Source organism: Rattus norvegicus, chromosome 2 (genome assembly GCF_036323735.1).
Source record: "Rattus norvegicus strain BN/NHsdMcwi chromosome 2, GRCr8, whole genome shotgun sequence".
NCBI classification, from domain to species: Eukaryota; Metazoa; Chordata; class Mammalia; order Rodentia; family Muridae; genus Rattus; species Rattus norvegicus.
Window position 1 is genome coordinate 154,182,704 of NC_086020.1, and position 24,625 is coordinate 154,207,328.

The 24,625-nt window shown below is 44.2% G+C and overlaps 1 pseudogene; it reads right to left on the bottom strand.

The window, feature by feature from the left end:
• Positions 1-3,783: 3,783 nt before the first annotated feature.
• Positions 3,784-4,870, bottom strand: P2ry4l-ps1 (pyrimidinergic receptor P2Y, G-protein coupled, 4 like, pseudogene 1; annotated as a pseudogene).
• Between the last annotated feature and the right edge of the window lie 19,755 nt (positions 4,871-24,625).

The following is a 24,625-nucleotide window of genomic DNA, read 5'->3' on the forward strand; positions in this document are numbered from 1 at the left end:
GGCTGGCCTGCCAGCCCATCGTAGGCAGGCCTTACATATTCTTTTGCTCTCACCACTTCAACCATAACACTAAAGTGGGACTTCCTCCCTTCCATTTTCCAGAGCTCACTGTCTTCTACTCTCTATCCAGCGAGAACCTTCTCCAAATGTCTGTTTTCTATTCCCACAGACCATGGACTCCAGTTCCTCTGGCCCCTGGTGGCACTCCTGACAGTTGACTCCAGCCTTGGGGCTGATGCAGGACCCTTTCTTATCTTGGGTCTCTTTACTTCCCTCATGACTCTGTTTTCAACTCAGCAACATAGCAACATTACAAGCAGAGCAGAGAGGAAGCAAGGGGGATGCTGCAAACTAAGAGGAGGAAGATGTTGGGTATCAGAAGGCCATTGCGGGGATCTGAGACTCGGACAATGGGCAGAACTAAGGTGGCATTAATAGTATTACAAAACTCCAAAGAGTGAAAATAAGTGAACCAGTCCATAGGGAAATAGCAAAATGACTCAGCCTCAAGTGTCAAAGGAATGATAAGCTAGGGACTGGAGAGTGGCACACTTGGTAGGCTATTTGCCTAGTATGCATGTCAAGCCCGGCACCACACAAATGGGGTACACTGTATCCTGTAATCCTAGCACTTGCACTTAGGAGGTAGAGGCAGGAAGAGCAGAAGCTCAAGTTACCTCAGCTGTGTTTCCCACCTTGTTTTCACTGGCCATTTGTTACTCTCTGGCCTTCGATCTCAGGGGATCCCCTGCCCACCATCTCACCATGGATGTGCTAGGATCAGAGCTGTGTGCTAATGCCCCTACCTTTCCATAGCTTTTGGAAATCTGAGTTCATGTTGTCACACCTTCTGCAGCGGTGCTTGACCCGCTGAGGCATATCCAAAGCCCCTTGAAAATACTGGTTTTTAATGAAGGGTGGTGTTGAAGGGAAGGAAAACCAATTTAAGAGACCTGATAGGACTCTGTGACATTTTTATTTATTTTCTCTAATTCACTTAAGTTCTGGGGCTGCTAGGCTAATTTTCATCAGGTTGCTCTGCTCAGGGGCAGTTGGCTTGAGAAGTGACTCTTCTGCTGGCTTTGGGAGGCCCCGTGGCTGCTCTTCCAGCCAGGTCTCTAACTCCTTCCTGTTAGAAGCCAACTGATGATCTCCTGCAAACTGAATTTACTTGTAATGACGTCCCTTCCTGTTTTCTTTGCTGCTTGGAAAAGTATTTGGATCTAAGTCACATTCAGCTTCCAGCTATGCATAGCCCTTTCTGGGCTCCTCTCAGCCTGAGTGCCCACTGGCGCCCTGGAAACCTGGCAGCTGGGTCTCTATTCGATAATGAACAGCTCACGGGGCTTCTTTGTAGCTGCTTCCATTGTTAATTAGAGTTCACATGTTACTTGTATGTTTTTGCATTTTATTTCTCCTATGGCCTATGACTCCTGAAGGGCTGGGGTCATGATTAACAGTCTTGGTGGCCACAGTAATTTTTATCCATTATAGCTCTCATTATGGTTTTTTTAAACATAATACTTGCTGACTTATTTTTTTTAACCTGTCCAAACAACCAGAAAGACTGTGGAAGAAGCTGAGGTGCCAAGGTCTAATGGATTTGTGGGCCCCAGCTTTTCCTGCATCCTGCAGAGATAGGCACACTCAGAAGGGACATTTGTTTTTATTTTTTGTTTTTTTTGTTTTTTGTTTTTCTCGTGCAACTCCTTATCACAAAGCATGTGTAGAACTGCATGTGTAGGAACTGTGTTATAGGATCCACAGTTTCCTTCATAATGGGAACACAGTAATTTGATTCTAGTATCTGGAGACACGATTCCTGGCAAACCAGGGATGTGGTGTCAACTAAGTTAGACTTTCTGTCCTAGCTTTTCACAAGTAAGATTTATACAGTTGCTTACACTTTTCTACTAAGTATGTAAACAAACTCAGCAGAATCAAAATCAGCTTTGTGTGTGTCAGAGAGACCACTGCAAACTCGTGGGTTAACGAGGTGGGGGGGGGGCTTAATAACAGGAAAACGTTGCCCAGGAGTGTGAAGGATTCTGGGGGAGCTTTCTTCCCACCTTAAGGATGGAAAGAAAGGCTTGTGGGCAGTGGATAGCAGCCTGGTATGACCCAGGATCCCTTCGTACCACGGGGGACCTGGTACTCTAACTCTGCAGGGACATGGCTTTGTATTTAAATGTAGGTGGTGAAAAGCAGAACCAGTAAGTCGGCTGCTGAATCTTCCCTGTGTGCTGTGCAAAGAAACTACTAATGAGCAGGGGAGGAGAGAGAGAGAGAGAGAGAGAGAGAGAGAGAGAGAGAGAGAATGTATGTGCAGATGAAGAAACAGTCTGAAGCCCCCTCTGCTCTTATAGAAACATTTACACGGGACCAGCTGACCTGTTAATTAGAAAGCATCCTCGCCTGTTCATTAGACCAATTATCCTGAAGAATTCTTCCAAGCAGCACTTGGTTTTGAGCTAATTATTGTGTGGCCTTGGAAGCAATAAACTGTATTTCCAGAGTGAAACTTTGTAATGTAGACACATACACAGTTTATACTGACATTTCCCATAATTAGTGTGGTACAGTAGAGGGGGAGGTTCTTATGAAGAGAATTTGTCCATCTCTTCCTGCGGAGATTATAACGAATTAGTAGATGATTGTTTAGGTTAGAAGGATCCTTGTGGGGATTGTATTGTTTAAAAGAAGAGTGCTTTGTGTGTGTTGTCAAGGTTATTATTTTTTGGAATGCTTTGACCCTTAAATAATTGAAAAAATTATTTATAGGAGATGTAGGGGGTGAGAACAATATATTTTATACATGTATGAAATTATCAAAGGAGAAAACCAATGTTACGTAGAATTCATAAAAACTAAAAATTAATTTAGAGAATGGAAATTGTTTGTGTTGCTGTCACGAATGGAAACATTATGCTTAAATGAAAAGAAGAGAAACCGTCATTCAGGAAGGTACTTGACTTCATATCTACCATTTTATCTGGTAGAACCTTTCCTCAGTGGTTTACTGTAAAGGGATGTACTAGGAGAGCCCAGAAGGTTGACTCTGTGATCTGTCAATACCAAGATGGAGGTGAGCCGGACAACCTTGGGGAATAGGCTGTGTTGCTGACACTTGGGAAGTCCTGCGTTTAGGTCACAAGCTTCAAGGGCCCCTGAATTGCTTGAAGTGTCCCTTCAATTATAATCTGGGTGCGTGTTCTCCGGATGGATGAACTTGCCAATAGCCAAACATGCTGTGCCTGTTTCCTCTCTGTGAACAGGCGACAGCCCCACCCACATCAGCTGCCACACAGTAGGGGCTTCATTCATTCCACGCTTCCTTCATTCATTCCCTCAGCCTCTCTCCACTGTGTGGCACCCTGCAGGGCCCTGTGGTAGAGACCAGTGATGGGGGTCAGCAGTAAGATGAGGTTCCTCTCCTGTTGGAGCCTGTGTACCAATGCAATGAGGTGCATCAGAAGTAAATCTTCCACAGACCATGATCGGGGAGAGGAAAGAGTGGTTGGTGTATGGGGAGAGGGCAGCATTAGTGTGTGGGGGTTTGGGGGTTGCAGCAGAGGTGCTGAGGTAATGACCTTAGACCTGAGACCAGAATGACAAGATATCAAGGTCAGTTCCCTCTTGGCTCCCTCTGTAGTCTTATTTCCAAATCTCTGGCCATCTCTATCAAACCCTTTCTACTCGTTCCCCTATAGGAAGGTCCCAGCTGCTCTCCCACTAACTAGCCCTGGTCTGGTCTGTGTCCAGCTCTTTCTTTCTTTTGAGACTTCATCCTGGCAGTGCCTGGATCTGCCTACTTCTACGTGCTCCTTCCACACTAGTGGGGTGCTCACCCACCTTGTTTTGTCTCAGCTTCTGGAGGAGTTGGACTCTGTTGTTGCCCTGTGACAAGAAGTACAGGACCGGGTTGAGGCAGCTGCTCGCGCTTACCAGAGGCCTACAGATCTTGTAGGCCATGCTGGCTGCCAACAAGAGCTGGCAATCCTGTGAGTTCAGGAAGCGGATGACCAAGTAGAAGGACCGGGCAATGTGGAAGGGCACAAAACAGAGCATGAAGAGGCTACACACCAGCAGGATGGTCCGGATAGACTTGGCACGGGCTGCGTGGCCTGTCGTTGGGAGGTCCTCTGCTGGATTTGTCAGGCTCCTGACCATCAGAGAGTAGCAGCCGAGAATGATCAAGGAGGGGAAGACAAACCCAGATAGTGTCAGCACCATGCTGTAGGCGAAGAAATGATCGAAATTCTCTGGGCTGGCTGTGTCGTAGCAGATCACGTGGCCATTTACATAGTCTGTGTGGGAGAAGACCAGAGTCGGTAGCAATTGGACGACTACCAGGGTCCAGGTGGTGGCGGCTGCTTGCCAGGTATGCCGGTGGGTCCGGAAGGACAGTGAGCTCAGGGGGTGGCACACTCCTAGAAAGCGGTATAGAGAGATGCAGGTCAGCAGCAGGATGCTGCTGTAGAGGTTGGTGTAGAACAGGAAACGCACCAGCCTGCACAGCGTCTCCCCAAAGAGCCAGGTGTCACCCGCCGCGTAGGTGATGATGAGGAAGGGCAGACTCAGCATGTAAAGCAGGTCGGCCACCATCAGGTTCATCAGGTAGATGGTGGTACAGCTCCAGGGCTTGGTTTGGCACCAGGAGAGCCATAAGACGGCGCCATTGAGGGGCATTCCTAGCATGAAGATGAGACTGTAGGTTAGCGATAGGTAGACTTGCTTGTAGCTCTCCGAGAAGTGGCAGAAGCCTTCATCCTCTGAGACATTCACGTCTAGCTTCTCCATCTCAACGGAGGCTTCCTCAAAGATGGCCTCTACTTCTGCTGCTCCTGTAAGGAAATAAAACGCACAGCATCAGGACTTCAGTTGGGTGTTAGCCTCCCTCAAACCCGGAATTCAGCTTTTCCCTGATCTCGGAGTCTCCCGCTCTCGGAGTCCTTATTTGAACACAAGCAGACCAAGGTGGGAAGAAAAGAAGAGTTAAGCCTGACCTTTAAACTCGTGCTTAGACTTTTGGGGCTCAGTGGTCTTACCTTAACTCATCTGCTCTCTGCTGTTGTATCAGGGGACCCAGTAGCATGGTGGCTGGAAGACAGCTCTGTCTTTTAAATGAGGCATAGCAAACTGCGAGTTTCATGACCTACCCCTCCTCCCAGTAAAACCCTTTGCATAGACTCAGGAACTCTCTTAGGGGAGTCCCTCCAGTTGAGAGGATGGTGTACCCAGAGGATCTGATACTGCCCACAGTCCGGTGCTAGCCTCATACACCATTGTGAAAGAGAAAGTGAGCCGTGGTATTTCAGGATTAGGGAAAACACAGGTTTTGCCTACATGCTCCGTGGAAGGATTTTGATTTGTATCTCTTTCAGGATTTATTAACTGCTCATTTGAATGCTGAGGACAATTTGCTTATTAGCTACCTCAACCTCCTGAACACTTAAGAAAACAATTTTGAACTGTGAAGCCAGGTGCAGTTTCTTCCTTACTGCTACCCAGGTCCAAAGGAAAGACTCTAGTATCAGGAACTCTCTTAGGGGAGTCCCTCAGCTGAGAGGATGGTGTACCCAGAGGTGATCGGATACTGCAGGCCGAGCAGGGAGTGTGTGGTCAGCCAATCAGCATGGAGCCCAGGGGCTTGAAAGCTGTATAATCCCAGGACTGAACACTAGGCACTTAACATTTAGAAAGACAATTAAAATAAATGGAGAGAAACTTGAAGCAATCCCACTAAAATCAGGGACTAGACAAGGCTGCCCACTCTCTCCCTACTTATTCAATATAGTTCTTGAAGTTCTAGCCAGAGCAATCAGACAACAAAAGGAGATCAAGGGGATACAGATCGGAAAAGAAGAGGTCAAAATATCACTATTTGCAGATGACATGATAGTATATTTAAGTGATCCCAAAAGTTCCACCAGAGAACTACTAAAGCTGATAAACAACTTCAGCAAAGTGGCTGGGTATAAAATTAACTCAAATAAATCAGTTGCCTTCCTCTATACAAAAGAGAAACAAGCCGAGAAAGAAATTAGGGAAACGACACCCTTCATAATAGACCCAAATAATATAAAGTACCTCGGTGTGACTTTAACCAAGCAAGTAAAAGATCTGTACAATAAGAACTTCAAGACACTGAGGAAAGAAATTGAAGAAGACCTCAGAAGATGGAAAGATCTCCCATGCTCATGGATTGGCAGGATTAATATAGTAAAAATGGCCATTTTACCAAAAGCAATCTACAGATTCAATGCAATCCCCATCAAAATACCAATCCAATTCTTCAAAGAGTTAGACAGAACAATTTGCAAATTCATCTGGAATAACAAAAAACCCAGGATAGCTAAAGCTATCCTCAACAATAAAAGGACTTCAGGGGGAATCACTATCCCTGAACTCAAGCAGTATTACAGAGCAATAGTGATAAAAACTGCATGGTATTGGTACAGAGACAGACAGATAGACCAATGGAATAGAATTGAAGACCCAGAAATGAACCCACACACCTATGGTCACTTGATTTTTGACAAAGGAGCCAAAACCATCCAATGGAAAAAAGATAGCATTTTCAGCAAATGGTGCTGGTTCAACTGGAGGGCAACATGTAGAAGAATGCAGATCGATCCATGCTTATCACCCTGTACAAAGCTTAAGTCCAAGTGGATCAAGGACCTCCACATCAAAGCAGACACACTCAAACTAATAGAAGAAAAACTAGGGAAGCATCTGGAACACATGGGCACTGGAAAAAATTTCCTGAACAAAACACCAATGGCTTATGCTCTAAGATCAAGAATCGACAAATGGGATCTCATAAAACTGCAAAGCTTCTGTAAGGCAAAGGACACTGTGGTTAGGACAAAACGGCAACCAACAGATTGGGAAAAGATCTTTACCAATCCTACAACAGATAGAGGCCTTATATCCAAAATATACAAAGAACTCAAGAAGTTAGACCGCAGGGAAACAAATAACCCTATTAAAAATGGGGTTCAGAGCTAAACAAAGAATTCACAGCTGAGGAATGCCGAATGGCTGAGAAACACCTAAAGAAATGTTCAACATCTTTAGTCATAAGGGAAATGCAAATCAAAACAACCCTGAGATTTCACCTCACACCAGTGAGAATGGCTAAGATCAAAAACTCAGGTGACAGCAGATGCTGGTGAGGATGTGGAGAAAGAGGAACACTCCTCCATTGTTGGTGGGATTGCAGACTGGTAAAACCATTCTGGAAATCAGTCTGGAGGTTCCTCAGAAAATTGGACATTGAACTGCCTGAGGATCCAGCTATACCTCTCTTGGGCATATACCCAAAACATGCCTCAACATATAAAAGAGACACGTGCTCCACTATGTTCATCGCAGCCTTATTTATAATAGCCAGAAGCTGGAAAGAACCCAGATGCCCTTCAACAGAGGAATGGATACAGAAAATGTGGTACATCTACACAATGGAATATTACTCAGCTATCAAAAACAACGAGTCTATGAAATTCGTAGGCAAATGGTTGGAACTGGAAAATATCATCCTGAGTGAGCTAACCCAATCACAGAAAGACATACATGGTATGCACTCATTGATAAGTGGCTATTAGCCCAAATGCTTGAATTACCCTAGATCCCTAGAACAAACGAAACTCAAGACGGATGATCAAAATGTGAATGCTTCACTCCTTCTTTAAATGAGGAAAAAAATACCCTTGGCAGGGAAGGGAGAAGCAAAGATTAAAACAGAGACTGAAGGAACACCCATTCAGAGCCTGCCCCACATGTGGCCCATACATATACAGCCACCCAATTAGACAAGATGGATGAAGCAAAGAAGTGCAGACCGACAGGAGCCGGATGTAGATCGCTCCTGAGAGACACAGCCAGAATACAGCAAATACAGAGGCGAATGCCAGCAGCAAACCACTGAACTGAGAATAGGTCCCCTATTGAAGGAATCAGAGAAAGAACTGGAAGAGCTTGAAGGGGCTCGAGACCCCAAAAGTACAACAATGCCAAGCAACCAGAGCTTCCAGGGACTAAGCCACTACCTAAAGACTATACATGGACTGACCCTGGACTCTGACCCCATAGGTAGCAATGAATATCCTAGTAAGAGCACCAGTGGAAGGGGAAGCCCTGGGTCCTGCTAAGACTGAACCCCTACTGAACTAGACTATTGGGGGAGGGCGGCAATGGGGGGAGGGTTGGGAGGGGAACACCCATAAGGAAGGGGAGGGGGGAGTGGGATGTTTGCCTGGAAACCGGGAAAGGGAATAACACTTGAAATGTATATAAGAAATACTCAAGTTAATAAAAAAAAATAAGGAGAGGGGTGAAGCCATCGGGGTGGGGTACATACACTTGTGTTCATACTACAGGGGAGGCCGAGGCAAGAAGGTTAGTCAAACCCAAGAGTCTGAGACCAAACCAGATATCAAGACCTTGTTTCAAAACAAACAAAACCAAACAACACTGAAAAACACAACATAGCAAGAGAGGTAAGTTAAGGTGGGTAATGTTGGGGCACAATTGACGGCTGGAGACTGTCCACAGAGCTTTCTTCACAATGAAAACAACAGGACTTCTGCTGAGGAGAGAGCTGGGTGGGTAAAGTGCTTGCTGTCCAAGCATGGGGACCCGACTTTGACTCCTAGATCTCATATCTAAACACAATCCAGGCAAGGGGACATATATCATAAACCCAGTGTAGAGATAGGAGGATCCCTGGGGCTGGCAAGCCAGTCTAGTCTGCTTGGTGAGTTCCTGCCCAGTTGAAGATCTCACCTCTATAAAACTAAGGTAGAATGTCACCTAAAATATGACACTCAAGTAAACATCTGGCCTCCAAACACATGTACACAGTGTGCATTTGCACTTGCACACACACATACAGACACATGCACTTGCACACACATACAGTGGATGCACACATGCACACACATATATACACATGCACATACACACAATGCATATACTCCTATCCTCATGCATGCACATACACTCATCATACATACACACATGCACATATACATACTCACACACACACATAAACACTTATACCTGCACAACACACACACACACACACACACACACATACACACACACACGCACACAGACACACACACAGGCACAGGTCTCCCAGATCTTGCACCTTTGTAGGGAAGTTAGAAATAAATGGCTACAGCTTATTGTATTTTGTGGTCACAAAAGCTATGGAAAATGGCAGGACACAGCCACTGAGGGGACCAAGTGAAGGTTTTTTAAAACAGACAGCAGGTGAGCTTCAGGAGAGGAAGGCACAGGAGCCTGGAGATGGGCTGCACAAGGACAGGATGAGGAACATCCAGAAGAGACGGCAAGTGCAGAGGGACCACATGGCCGAAGACGGCAGAGTCTGGGTTGAGAGGAAGGACATTCCTAACTGGGGTACTGAAGGAGTAAGTCCGGTGATGCTTCATCTTGTGTGCGCATCTCACCGAACAAGGAAACCTAGAGAGCTGACAGAACATGATTATTTTAATTTTGCCTGTGAGAGTGCTTCCAGAGGATTCTGCCATTTGAATCAGATTGAGAAAGATCCTCCCTTACCCAGCATTACACCATTGGTTGCAATTGAGGGTTCAGACAGGAAGAAAAGGTCAAAGAAAGGTAAATCCACACTCCTCACTGGAGCTGGAAGTCCCATCTTTTGGTCTTGAACATCAGAGCTCAAGACTTTCTGGCCTTTCTAGGACATTGTTTATCGACTCCTGGTTCTCAGATGTTTGCCCTCAGACTGAGCCCTGCTATCAGATCCCCTGCTCTCCATCTTCCAGAGATTACACTGTTGGAAATTTCAGACAGCATGAATCAATTGTAACAATTCTCAGGCTATCTTTGCATTCGATTTGTCCTGACTGTCTGGAAATCCCTTCCAACAGATGTATTTGAAGAAGATACTGATAATGCCGTAGACCTGAACCTAGAGCAGGAAGAAACCAGTCAGACCAAGACCGGCTGTTGCAGGATGTAGGGGTGAGTCATCTCTGCCCCAGAAAAGCCAACAAGGATGGATACAGAGCAGGGAGCTGACAGGAGAGACACTACTGAGGCAGGAGGTACTACATGAGTTCTTAAGTGCTGAGGACTATCGCGGTGAGGCCCAGGTCTGGGAGGCACAGCGAAGATTGTCTCTGGACACAGAGATGGAGGAGGTTCTATGAACCTCAGGATGTCAACCATTCACCACTCCTCTGACTGGCTTTAAAATCTACTGGACAACAAGAAGAAAGCTTTTTCCTGGGAGAGTGTAATAAGTGTAGTTTTCATTCACTTTGTGCCCTGTAATCTTTCATGTCAGGGTGCTGGCAAATGCTTAGTTAGTTTTAGAGAAGCTCAGTGAGAAGCTCCCACAGAGAAGCTGAGATTCAGTGCTGCCTCGCCTGGTGTTTCACACACAGGTGACAAACTTTGTGAATCAAGCACTTCCTCTATTTTGCTGATGAAGGTTGGAGAACCCATTAGGGCATATTGTGGGCCTCAGCCTGATGGGCATCCCTTGGCTTGGATCACTGACTTTGGACCCACCCAAGAACTCTTAGAGGCTGTTTACAGTATTCAGAAGGATGAGCTCCAATGTTCCAGGTCAGAAGATGGGCAGATGGGACTTCAGCTCCAGTGAGGAGGGTGGATTTACCTTTGCTCCACCTTTTTCTTCCTGTCTGGGCCCTCAACCAATAGGATGGTGCAAAAATCATTAGCATATGCCTATTTGTTTACATATCAATGCAAATATGCATTCAGCTGTTGACACACACACAATACATACTTACATATAATATACATATTTACAAAAAAAGAATCATTCATGTAAAAAACTTTTATGGTTTCTTTGAAGTGGTAGGAATGTGGGTGCAAATAATTCTATGGCAGATTAATGCAGCAAGTGTTTTACCTGGAATTAATTTTGTTTCAAATGCACTAGAAAATAGTTTGATGCTATTTTGATAAGTGACCACTGGATGGCAATAAAGACCACAGATAGTTTTCAACCTCCCTCCTCGCCGACCTGTGGATGAAAACATGAATTGGGGTTGGGCTCTGTTCACAGCATCTTGGTTGTAGAAGAGACATGATTACTGAGGACCCCCCCCCCCATAATCCTACCAACGATCCCCGCAGTATCAGTCTGCACCTACAGTTACAATGTTGCTTTCACACAAACAAATGGAGTTACAGTTAGCTGCAAGCAGCCCTTTATGTTGAGTGGCCACAGCACAGAATATTCTGGGAGGTAAGAGCAGGAAACATTATTCTCTTCATTTTACAGCGGAGAGGCTAAGGTTCAGAAGAATTGTATGCTGTGGGAAACTCATGCAGGCAATATTGGATTTTCTTTCCCCCAGATTTCAGGGGAGTGTTCTCTTACTTCCCTAACTCCACCACAATTGCACCCCTCCCCTCAAAGAGCAAAGATTGGAAAAGAAATAACAAGTCACTTCCCAACTCACTGTTTGTCCTGCCTTCATAATGTGCCACAAAATATTGCCTCAAATCAGAGAAGCTACTAAACAGACCACAGTAGTTCCCATTTATCCTGGTTCTTACTTTCTGAGATTACAGTTGTATGATGTCATCCACAGTCCAAAATGATGAAATGGAAAATTCTAGCAGTGCACAATTCTTAAGTTTTAAATTCCGTGTCATTCAGAGTGGCATGACAAATTCTCTTGCTGTACTGTTCTGTCCCACGAATCAGGTCTGTCAGGTGTATACATTCTGCACAAGCTACCTGCCTGTTAGTCACTTGGTAGTCATTTAGGTTATCAGATGAAGTACTGCAGTTCTTGTGTCAAAGAGACCCTCACGTTACTCGATAATGTTCTCAAAGCACACAGTTTCATTATACTGTTAAGGGTGTTTTGTTCTGTTATTACTGACTGCTATTAGTCCCTTCGTGCTCCTCATTATAAATCAAAGTTCATCCTGTGTATGCATGTGTGGGAAGAAGCATAGCAAATGTAAGTTCAGTACCAAACAAAGACTCAGGTTTCCATGTGATGTGCGCCTTGGGATGTATGCTCCACAGGGGCAACAGCTAACTGTACCATCTAAGGAAACTGTTAAGTAGATCTACCTAGTGATTCACTACCCACTTTCACAGTTTATCTGGAGTCCTAGTTAAATACGTATGCTAGCTTTGAAATGGTTTTGTATTATATTTTACAGTATGGGCTCATGACTGCTCTGTACCTGGGCTCTGGCTGGACATCTTAATTGTTCTGAATCTGATACAGTGAACACTTCCAGAGTGAGTTTGTGTTGCAGTTTGTGGGTTTTTATGTTCTGTTGACAAGGATGTGGCATGGCTGGAAGTTTCAGGTCAGTGTGGACATGCGGATGGATGGAAACATTGTGCTGTCACAGTAACGGTTCTGGAGCTGACATTGCTCCAGAAAAGCAGACATGATGCTCTTGTTGAACCACCGTAGAAGCGTGCGATAACTTTGAACTTGACTCTGAAGTCGGAAATTTTAGTGTCAGTGTAAGACGTAAAAACAAAACAACACAACAATGCATTGCAACATTACTCCATGGTGGGGGGAGCTCCTTCACTGTCTCTGGGCTTGGGACCCTAAGAGAGACTGTCCAAGAAGAGTTTCTCTTTCTTTTTGTTTAGCATTAAAGATCTATAAATATATCATGCCTGAGTTTCTCTGTGTTGTGTATAAAGAAATATAGAGTAGTTTGGTGTAGGTCAAGAGAGAAAAGCAGCTGCTGAGCTAAATCTCAAAGCCTCACTTCTCTCAGGATCCCTTCCTCTCACCCGGCAGAGAGAATCGCTTGTAGCTTGCATTGAGAAAGCTAACAGCAGCAGACCCTGAAGCCATCCAGGGGGAAGGCTCACTTTGTCAAGGAGAGGGTGGGGCAGATGATGTTGTCCTAGCTTGGACCACGTAGGAAGCAGAGTCCTGGCCATGTGTGTTATCATTTGTTTTGGAGGGGAAGGATGGAGTGACTTGAGGAACATGTCTACAGAGGGGGACAATATGGGGACTGATGATGTGATACTGAGGTGGTCCCCACAAAGGGCAGCAGAGTGTCCAGTTCTAAGGGACTGTCCTCTGAGAAACTGAGCAAAATGTCCCTCCAGAAAAGCCTCTCCAGACAGGATTAGGTGGTTCACATGCTACTGTCTGCTGCTAGTTAGGTCACACCCTATAGGGACATCTGCATTGCTTTTTCTCCCTACACCGGATGTCCCAACCCCGTTCCCCTCCCCATCCTCTCTCCTATCCGGTTCCCTCCCTCCATTCACCATGGAGGACTGTTTTTATTTCCCTTCTCAGTGAGATTCAATCATCCTTCCTTGGGACCTCCTTGCTATTTATCTTCGTTGCATCCGTGGACTGTAGCGTGGGGTGGGTATCCTGTATGTTATGTCTAATAGCCACCTATTTTTTTTTCCGGAGCTGGGGATCGAACCCAGGGCCTTGCGCCTGCTAGGCAAGCGCTCTACCGCTGAGCTAAATCCCCAACCCCTAATATCCACTTATGAGTACACACCAGCCTCTGTCTTACTGTGGATACAGTTCAACTTACTGTTTCTTGATGATCTGTGATTTTTGTAGCAGCTTGAGGATCTTTGGGTACTTCAAGTCCTGGCTGTGTTAGTGTGTAGAAGTCTGTCGCCTTCAGATGGGTTTGCTTGTATCTTCCTAATAAGTTTAGCTCTCTGTATGTCTGCCTCTGTGCAGAAGAAGCACAGCAACATGGCAGGATTTGCATTTTGAAAGCTCACCACAGTGTCTGCTGTTTGAAGAGCAGAGAGCTGGGTCATGGGGATGGGTTAGGGGCTACCGTGCTAGTCTAGGAAAAGAATGAGCAGTGGGTGGCAAGTGGGCTGGAACAGCTGATGAGCTGAGTTTGAGATGAGGGAGGCCTACCAGGCTTCTGCCTGAATCAAGCGGTCTCACCCTTCCCCCTTTCTCTACATCACTGCTTCTCTGCTGTTTTTGCTTTCTCCTGGCCTCCCATAATTCTCCCTATCCCAGCATGTATGTCCAATTCATGACCTCTGGGTTGGGTGCACCCAAGATAGCTATGACCCAACATGAAGGGGTCTTTTTGCAACTCTCTTGAGCATTTCTTGAGGTTTTTGCAGTGTTCAAACATTGGACATCTGAAGCCTCCTAGGGCATCCTTTGGCTTCTGTTCTTGTTGGAATGCTTCAGGGACACTGTGATTGGTCCCAGTGGCCAGGCCACTCACACTATGTGGACTGACTGTTGCGGACTAGCACTCGTATTGTTTGTCTGTGTGATCCTTCCTAGAGTCTAGGGCTGGGGTGACAGCACTTATGGAGTTAGGAACAGACTATACTTGGTGACTGTACATTCAGTCTTCACAAGTCTTGGAGCACAGGTTCCTTAGGAGGGCTGGAGGCTGCTGGTTCATGTGTTCTGCAAGGTAGAGAGCAACCAAAAGAGAAGATTCATGCAAACGAATGTATTTTCTTTTTCAATCTATTAAAAACATTTCTAAACGATGAGCTTGATTTCTGAAATATATGAATGTAATATAAGACATGGATGGAAAAATAATAACTGAAGTTGGTCTCCAAATGCAGAGTTTCATTTGTTAAAAATAAGTCAGCAGAGCTTTGCTCTGAGATGTTTTGTTTAAGCATAAACCATAAATTAGAATTGACATTCCTATTAATGATGGGAGGCAGTTATGTATGTTTGTGGTAAAAGAACAAGGTGGGAAAATCTTATATACAAGGCTGACTAAAAGCAGTAGTTGTGGAGAATGAGAATGAGCCTTAATTTCATGTTCAGTAGCAAACACGAGTCCGAGGTGAGGGCCCTGAGAGCCGCGCAGTGAAATATGAGGGGAACTGTGGAGCTGCAAGGGGTTTCATTTAAACACAAGGCTTGTGTATTAATATTTTCATTGATTTATTTTCATGCCAATATGTCTTGACATAAATATGGTGATCTATAATGTATTGACCATAAAAGTCAACATTATTTTTAAAGCTGACTCAGGGAAATAAAAACCCCATTGTTAGGGCTGATATATACGGTATGTTACCCTGTTGAAAAGTTAACCTCTCTCTTCCCAATTCCAGTTGAGCTAAATAAGAGGGATGCATTTTAATGGTTCCAAACCTTGACTGCAAGTTTTGTTTCATGGCCAGTGTCCAAGGGCCCAGGCTACAAAGAGAGGAAAAGAGAGTGTATCCTCCAGACCTCAGAAAAGGCTCTGTAAGCTGGGAATGATGGCAAAAACTTTTATACCTAGTACTTAGGATGCAGAGGCAGAAGGATCTCTGATTTTCTAGGCCAACCTGATTTACACATCACATTTCAGCCAGCCAGGGCTGTACAGTGAGACCTTGTCTCAAACACAAAAACAAAACAAACAGAACTACACAGCAGCAGCAGCAGCAGCAGCATCAGCAGCATCAGCATCAGCAGCAGCAGCAGCAGCAACGGCAACGTTGCTAAGACCATAGCTTCTTGAGAAACAATTGCCTTCTCAGGATGAAAGGCCCATGACACCTTCTAGGACAGACACCGTGAGCCCATCATTCTTGTCTTGGTTGTTAGTGGAAGTGGCGATGTGCATGCAACAGGGTACTCAAGAACCTGGAGGACACATGGGAAAGTTGTCAGACATGGAAAATAAGTGCAGGTGCCAGAGGCAAGGGCTGTGCACGTGGCTCTGTACAGGCTACACACACTGGGATGTAGCCTTTGGAAGTAATGGGCACGGGACGAGATTGAGTCCAAAGAATATAGATTAGCAGCGAAGGGAGAACGCTAACAAGACTTGGGAAGACCTGGTGGCTGCTCTCCTTGCTTAGTTTCTGGGCAATATGTTTGCTGGAAATAGCAAATACTGAGACTTTTAGTGTGTGTGTGTGTGTGTGTGTGTGTGTGTGTGTGCGTGCACACACACACATGCATGTTTGTAGTTTTCTAAGCACCAAACAAGTAGAATCGCTTGAGAGATACACAAACTGTTAAACCTCAAGAAGTTAAATAGTGATTTACCCAAAATATACAGCTAGTCAGTTCTGAGCTGTACCTGAAACAAAGACCCCTGGCTCTCCATCCAGGACACCCCCTTTTCCCACATGATGGAACAGAAGCCCTATCAGAAGCACACAGGCATGGGAAACACTCCATACTATTGCAGAATCTTGTTTCCAAGTCACCACCGTGTGGTAGCTGATCTTGCCAAATCTCCTGATGACCTTCAGGGTATCAAGCCTTATGTGAACTCTGCTGACTCAAATGAAACCTTTAATTATCGCATACCACGAGCGCTCCTTGGTACAGCACCTTCTCTTCTTTGTCTACTGATCAACGACTTCCTTGCTGGTGGGAGAAAACTCATGTCAAAGGTGACCACGCAAAATAGTAATTTACGGACTTGTACAATTCACATGTCCTGGTGGGGGCTGGCTTTAGGTGAGGCCTGCAGCAGCAGCCTACATGGTTCCAGCTGAGCTGCCCTCGCTCTGTCCGTTTCTTGCTCTGCTGTCTCCAAGTCTCCTCACAGTAATATACACTCTGCTCCTGAACGCTTCCAGCTGCTCATGTGAAAATCCAGTGAGAAAGCCACGTCTCAGCTTGGAAGTCCTGAGTCCCTCACAGTCCTATCATCTTCTCTCAAGCTTTGTCTCTCCTAGTAAAACTACTGAGAACAAAAGGATGACAAGACCTGAAGAAGAAATTATTATACAGAGAGAGAGAGAGAGAGAGAGAGAGAGAGAGAGAGAGAGAGAAAGAGAGAGAGATTTTTTCTTTTTTCTTTTTTTTTTCGGAGCTGAGGACCGAACCCAGGGCCTTGCGCTTGCTAGGCAAGTGCTCTACCACTGAGCTAAATCCCCAACCGAGAGAGAGAGAGAAAGAGAGAGAGAGAGAGAGAGAGAGAGAGAGAGAGAGAGATTTGGAAACTTAAACTTAACAGGGAATATTTTAGCAAAGAAGAGAAACTGGATACAGTGTAGCAAACCCAACCATCACCAGGAACTTCTCTGACACAGTGTCCTTTCTTTTCTTTTTTTAGTTTATTTTTCCATTCTTTAAATTGGTTATTTCTTATTTACATTTCAAATGTTAGTCCCTTTCCTGGTTTCCTGTGTATCAGTCCCCTAACCCCTCCCCCTCCCCTTCTATAGGGTGTTCCCCTCCCCATACACCACCCCTTAAGACTCCCCGACAATCCCCTACACTGGGGGGGTTCCAACCTTGGCAGGACCAAGGGCTTCTCCTTCCATTGGTGCCCAGCAAAGCCATCCTTTGCTACATATGCAGTTGGAGCCCAGGGTCAGTCCATGTATAGTCTTTAGGTAGTGGCTTAGTCCCTGGAAGCTCTGGTTGCTTGGCATTGTTGTTCATAAGGGGTCTCGAGCCCCTTCAAGCTCTTCCAGTCCTTTCTCTGATTCCTTCAACGGGGGTCCTTTTCTCAGTTCAGTGGTTTGCTGCTGGCATACGCCTCTGTATTTGACGTGTTCTGGCTGTGTCTCTCAGGAGAGATCTATATCTGGTTCCTGTCAGCCTGCACTTCTTAGCCTCATCCATCTTATGTAGTTTTGGTGGCTGTATATACATGGGCCACATGTAGGGCAGGCTCTGAATTGTCCTTCCTTCAGTCTCTGCTCTAAACTTTGCCTTCCTGTCCCCTCCTAGGGATATTTTGTTCCCCCTTTTAAGGAGTGAAGGATTTGCATTTTGGTCATCCTTCTTGAGTTTCGTGTGGTCCATGCATTGCATCTTGAGTAATTAGAGCTTTTGGGCTAATGTCCACTTATCAGTGAGTCCATACCATGTGTGTTTTTCTGTGACTGGGTTACCTCACTCAGGATGATATTTTCTAACTCCATCCATTTGCCTACGAATTTCATGACCTTCCATCCTCATGGGTTGGAAGGATTAATATAGTAAAAATGGTCATTTTACCAAAAGCAATTCTAATTCAATTCTTCATAGAGTTAGAAAAAGCAATTTGTAAATTCATTTGGAATAACAAAAAACCCAGGATAGCTAAAGCTATCCTCAACAATAAAAGGACTTCAGGGGGAATCACTATCCCTGACCTCAAGCAGTATTACAGAGCAATAGTGATAAAAACTGCATGGTATTGGTACAGAGACAGACAGATAGACCAATGGAATAGAATTGAAGACCCAGAAATGAACCCACACACCTATGGTCACTTGATTTTTGACAAAGGAGCCAAAACCATCCAATGGAAAAAAGATAGCATTTTCAGCAAATGGTGCTGGTTCAACTGGAGGTCAACATGTAGAAGAATGCAGATCGATCCATGCTTATCACCCTGTACAAAGCTTAAGTCCAAGTGGATCAAGGACCTCCACATCAAACCAGATACACTCAAAGTAATAGAAGAAAAAGTGGGGAAGAGTCTCAAACACATGGCCACTGGGGAAAATTTCCTGAACAAAACACCAATGGCTTATGCTCTAAGATCAAGAATGGACAAATGGGACCTCACAAACTGTCAAGCTTTGGTAAGGCAAAGGACACTATCATTAGGACAAAACAGCAACTACCAGATTGAGAAAAGATCTTTATAAATCCACATCTGATAGAGGGCTTACATCCAAAATATACAAAGAACTCAAGAAGTTAGACTCCGGAGAGCCAAATAACCCTATTAAAAATGGGTACAGAGCTAAACAAAGAGTTCTCAGCTGAGGAATATCGAATGACTGAGAAGCACCTAAAGAAATGTTCAACATCCTTAGTCATCAGGAAAATGCAAATAAAAACAACCCTGAGATTCTACCTCACACCAGTGAGAATGGCTAAGATAAAAGGTGAGAGCAGATGCTGGAGAGGATGTGGAGAAGTAGGAACACTCCTCCATTGTTGGTGGGGTTGCAGACTGGTACAACCATTCTGGAAATCAGTCTGAAGGGTCCTCAGAAAATTGGACATTGAACTGCCTGAGGATCCAGCTATACCTCTCTTGGGCATATACCCAAAAGATGCCCCAACATATAAAAAAGATACGTGCTCCACTATGTTCATAGCAACCTTATTTATAATAGCCAGAAGCTGGAAAGAACCCAGATGCCCTTCAACAGAGGAATGGATACAGAAAATGTGGTACATCTACACAATGGAGTACTACACAGTGTCCTTTCTTATTTGTGATGCGCTGTTCCCCATGTGGACCTCTAACAGTGAAGTCCGAGGGGTAGCTCCAGGCCTCCTTCCTTTCCAGGTGTGTCCTCACTGTTGAGGTGGTCTTGATCAGAGGGTTTTCAAGTGGAAAGAGTGTGATAGTCTGGGGCACCCCAAGTCAACCTTGGCTAATCCTGTAGTCAAAACTGTAGGCCATGGAACTTAACAAGAAATAGTATTTAGTGAGGAATCTCAAGGGGGAAAGAAGGCTGTTGACAATGTTTTGAGGATGAGAAGCACTTGCAACTCCTCATCCTTTTCTCCAGCTGTAGGGGACAAGGCTGCAGATTATTGATAAGTAGTTATCACAGAGGCAGGAAGAATAGAATGAGTTAGCCCGGTGGGCTGTACTCTTGTTAAGGTTGGAGTGCTCTATGCTTTCTCTTCTCATTGCAAAACTGAATTTCTGCTGGGTTGCTTGCTGAAAAAGTAACGGAATCTCTTGAGTGAGATATTTCTTTTGTTTTTTTTTGTTTTTGTTTTGTTTTTTGTTTTTTTGTTTTTTTGTTTTTTTTTTTGTTTTGTTTTTTTTCGGAGTTGGGGACCGAACCCAGGGCCTTGTGCTTGCTATGCAAACACTCTACCACTGAGCTAAATCCCCAACCCCAAGTGAGATATTTCTGACTTCTCCATAGAGGTTTGTTGCAATCATTTATGGGATGTGTTTTTTAACGCTGAGATTCTGCTGAATGCCAAGGTTGCTTTGCTTGTTTTCCATGGAGGACTGTACTTTTCAGTTTGCATGTTGTAAGAAACCCATATTAGGGTATTTGGAGTAAGAGATGGAGTCTACCTTCCTGAGCTGTTGTGTCTATGCATCAGCATGAATAATGTTTTCTGCGATCACTCCTTCTTTGCATAAACTCACAACTCACTGTCTAGTGTCTTGTAACATTCCTAATGTTGTGACCCTTTAATACAGTTTCTCATGTTGTAGTGACCCCCAACCATAAATTTATTTTTGTTGCTATTTTATAACTGTAATTTTGCTACTGTTATGCATCATAATGTATCTGATGTGCAGGATATTAAATATGCAAACCCCAAAGGGGTCATGATCCACAAATTGAGAACTACTCATCTAGAGAGACACCACCGAGGCCCCTCTCTTAGTTTCCTTATTGTAAGCTTACTTGAGAAAAAGAACTCATGACTCTCAGAAAATTCTTTGTAAACAGTATGTTTATTTTTCATCCCATCTGTGCCTTGCAAGCCCCTACTTCCTGTCAGAAGCTCTTCTTTCTTTTGCAGCTGAACTCTTCTAACAAACTGGCTGCTCAGAACCACCTGGATACTCCAGAGACTTTGCTGCCCAATGGTTAGACTGAGCACCAAATTTCCTCTTCTAGGAAATTGTGTGTGTGTGTTTGTGTGTGTGTGTGTCTTGTGTGATTGTGTTTGTATGTATATATATATGTGTGTAGTGTGTATTGTATTTTGGGTGTATGTGTATTGTGTTTGTGTTGTCCATTCTCTCTGTGTGTGTGTGTGTCTTGTGTGATTGTGTTTGTATGTATATATATGTGTGTGTAGTGTGTATTGTATTTTGGGTGTATGTGTATTGTGTTTGTGTTGTCCATTCTCTGTGTGTGTGTGTGTGTGTGTCTTGTGTGATTGTGTTTGTATGTATATATATGTGTGTGTAGTGTGTATTGTATTTTGGGTGTATGTGTATTGTGTTTGTGTTGTCCATTCTCTGTGTGTGTGTGTGTGTGTCTTGTGTGATTGTGTTTGTATGTATATATATGTGTGTGTAGTGTGTATTGTATTTTGGGTGTATGTGTATTGTGTTTGTGTTGTCCATTCTCTGTGTGTGTGTGTGTGTGTCTTGTGTGATTGTGTTTGTATGTATATATATGTGTGTGTAGTGTGTATTGTATTTTGGGTGTATGTGTATTGTGTTTGTGTTGTCCATTCTGTGTGTGTGTGTGTGTGTGTGTGTCTTGTGTGATTGTGTTTGTATGTATATATATATGTGTGTAGTGTGTATTGTATTTTGGGTGTATGTGTATTGTGTTTGTGTTGTCCATTCTGTGTGTGTGTGTGTGTGTGTGTGTCTTGTGTGATTGTGTTTGTATGTATATATATATGTGTGTGTAGTGTGTATTGTATTTTGGGTGTATGTGTATTGTGTTTGTGTTGTCCATTCTGTGTGTGTGTGTGTGTGTCTTGTGTGATTGTGTTTGTATGTATATATATATATGTGTGTGTAGTGTGTATTGTATTTTGGGTGTATGTGTATTGTGTTTGTGTTGGTCATTCTCTCTCTCTCTGTGTATGTGTGTGCATGATCATGTGTACACACATCTGAATGCTAGAGGACAACTTCAGGCTGTCATTTCTCAATTGTTGTCCATCTTAGTTCTAACTTAAAAAAATAATTTCATGCTTGGCCCGTTCCCCTAACTCCAGTTGTTCAAATGCAGGGCACATCAGTCAGAACAGAGAGCCCCTGCTATACCAAAGGCAAAGCTAGTCAACAGAAGTCAAGCCCCCAGCCTGATCAGAGATTCCCTACTGGATCAGAGGTCACACTGGCCACCAGAAATCAGGTCACAAAGACCAAAGAGAAAACAGAAACCAAGGAACAAAACACCCAGCCAACAGAGACAAACCCAGTAATCAGCACCTAGACCTATATTCATCTCAAACCCAGACGCCTGGACATGTATGTAAGACCACAACCAACAACAGTCAGGGCAGAATGGCCCCACCAGAGCCCAGCTATCCCACGACAGCAAGATCTGAATATTACAGTGCAGCTGAAGCACAAGCGAATGACCTTACGACAAACGTTATGAAGACGATAGAGCTCCCTAAAGAAGAAATGAAAAAATCATCCCTTAACAAACCCAGGAAGCTATCATGATTGCCCTCCAAAAGACCCAACATTGAACCACATTAGCAGTAGCCTTTTTGTTTTGTTTTTGCTTCCTGGGACTAGAGCATCCCTTGGTCTTTCTTTCTCAAGTTAAAGCTCAGTTGCATGGGGATCAGTGGCAAAACCAGCTCATGGCTGGATGAGGGCTCCTCCCCGAGAATGGCACTAGTGAGATGGGAGCCTTGTCACTATTAGCAAGGAAACCACACTTTGCCACTCCATTCTGCCAGAATAATCAGAATGGAAAGAATGACAGACACATTCAAAGAAACAGAAGAAGATCAAAATTATAAATTGTAAGAGCTTGTGTTCTCAGTCAGTAGACATAACATGCGGTCAATATATGTATCTACAGATTAAAAAATAATAATTGTTCAGTTGACTTTAAGTCATAGGTTTTTTTTTGTTTTTTTTTTTACTGTAATTCCTTTTTTTTTTTTTATTAACTTGAGTATTTCTTATATACATTTCGAGTGTTATTCCCTTTCCCGGTTTCCGGGCAAACATCCCCCTCCCCACTCCCCTTCCTTATGGGTGTTCCCCTCCCAACCCTCCCCCCATTGCCGCCCTCCCCCCATAGACTAGTTCACTGGGGGTTCAGTCTTAGCAGGACCCAGGGCTTCCCCTTCCACTGGTGCTCTTACTAGGATATTCATTGCTACCTATGGGGTCAGAGTCCAGGGTCAGTCCATGTATAGTCTTTAGGTAGTGGCTTAGTCCCTGGAAGCTCTGGTTGCTTGGCATTGTTGTACTTTTGGGGTCTCGAGCCCCTTCAAGCTCTTCCAGGTCTTTCTCTGATTCCTTCAATAGGGGACCTATTCTCAGTTCAGTGGTTTGCTGCTGGCATTCGCCTCTATATTTGCTGTATTCTGGCTGTGTCTCTCAGGAGCGATCTACATCCGGCTCCTGTCGGTCTGCACTTCTTTGCTTCATCCATCTTGTCTAATTGGGTGGCTGTATATGTATGGGCCACATGTGGGGCAGGCTCTGAATGGGTGTTCCTTCAGTCTCTGTTTTAATCTTTGCCTCTCCCTTCCCTGCCAAGGGTATTCTTTTTCCTCATTTAAAGAAGGAGTGAAGCATTCACATTTTGATCATCCGTCTTGAGTTTCATTTGTTCTAGGCATCTAGGGTAATTCAAGCATTTGGGCTAATAGCCACTTATCAATGAGTGCATACCATGTATGTCTTTCTGTGATTGGGTTAGCTCACTCAGGATGATATTTTCCAGTTCCAACCATTTGCCTACGAATTTCATAAACTCGTTGTTTTTGATAGCTGAGTAATATTCCATTGTGTAGATGTACCACATTTTCTGTATCCATTCCTCTGTTGAGGGGCATCTGGGTTCTTTCCATTTTCTGGCTATTATAAATAAGGCTGCGATGAACATAGTGGAGCACGTGTCTCTTTTATATGTTGAGGCATGTTTTGGGTATATGCCCAAGAGAGGTATAGCTGGATCCTCAGGCAGTTCAATGTCCAATTTTCTGAGGAACCTCCAGACTGATTTCCAGAATGGTTTTACCAGTCTGCAATCCCACCAACAATGGAGGAGTGTTCCTCTTTCTCCACATCCTCGCCAGCATCTGCTGTCACCTGAGTTTTTGATCTTAGCCAATCGCACTGGTGTGAGGTGAAATCTCAGGGTTGTTTTGATTTGCATTTCCCTTATGACTAAAGATGTTGAACATTTCTTTAGGTGTTTCTCAGCCATTCGGCATTCCTCAGCTGTGAATTCTTTGTTTAGCTCTGAACCCCATTTTTTAATAGGGTTATTTGTTTCCCTGCGGTCTAACTTCTTGAGTTCTTTGTAAATTTTGGATATAAGGCCTCTATCTGTTGTAGGATTGGTAAAGATCTTTTCCCAATCTGTTGGTTGCCGTTTTGTCCTAACCACAGTGTCCTTTGCCTTACAGAAGCTTTGCAGTTTTATGAGATCCCATTTGTCGATTCTTGATCTTAGAGCATAAGCCATTGGTGTTTTGTTCAGGAAATTTTTTCCAGTGCCCATGTGTTCCAGATGCTTCCCTAGTTTTTCTTCTATTAGTTTGAGTGTGTCTGGTTTGATGTGGAGGTCCTTGATCCACTTGGACTTAAGCTTTGTACAGGGTGATAAGCATGGATCGATCTGCATTCTTCTACATGTTGACCTCCAGTTGAACCAGCACCATTTGCTGAAAATGCTATCTTTTTTCCATTGGATGGTTTTGGCTCCTTTGTCAAAAATCAAGTGACCATAGGTGTGTGGGTTCATTTCTGGGTCTTCAATTCTATTCCATTGGTCTATCTGTCTGTCTCTGTACCAATACCATGCAGTTTTTATCACTATTGCTCTGTAATACTGCTTGAGTTCAGGGATAGTGATTCCCCCTGAAGTCCTTTTATTGTTGAGGATAGCTTTAGCTATCCTGGGTTTTTTGTTATTCCAGATGAATTTGCAAATTGTTCTGTCTAACTCTTTGAAGAATTGGATTGGTATTTTGATGGGGATTGCATTGAATCTGTAGATTGCTTTTGGTAAAATGGCCAT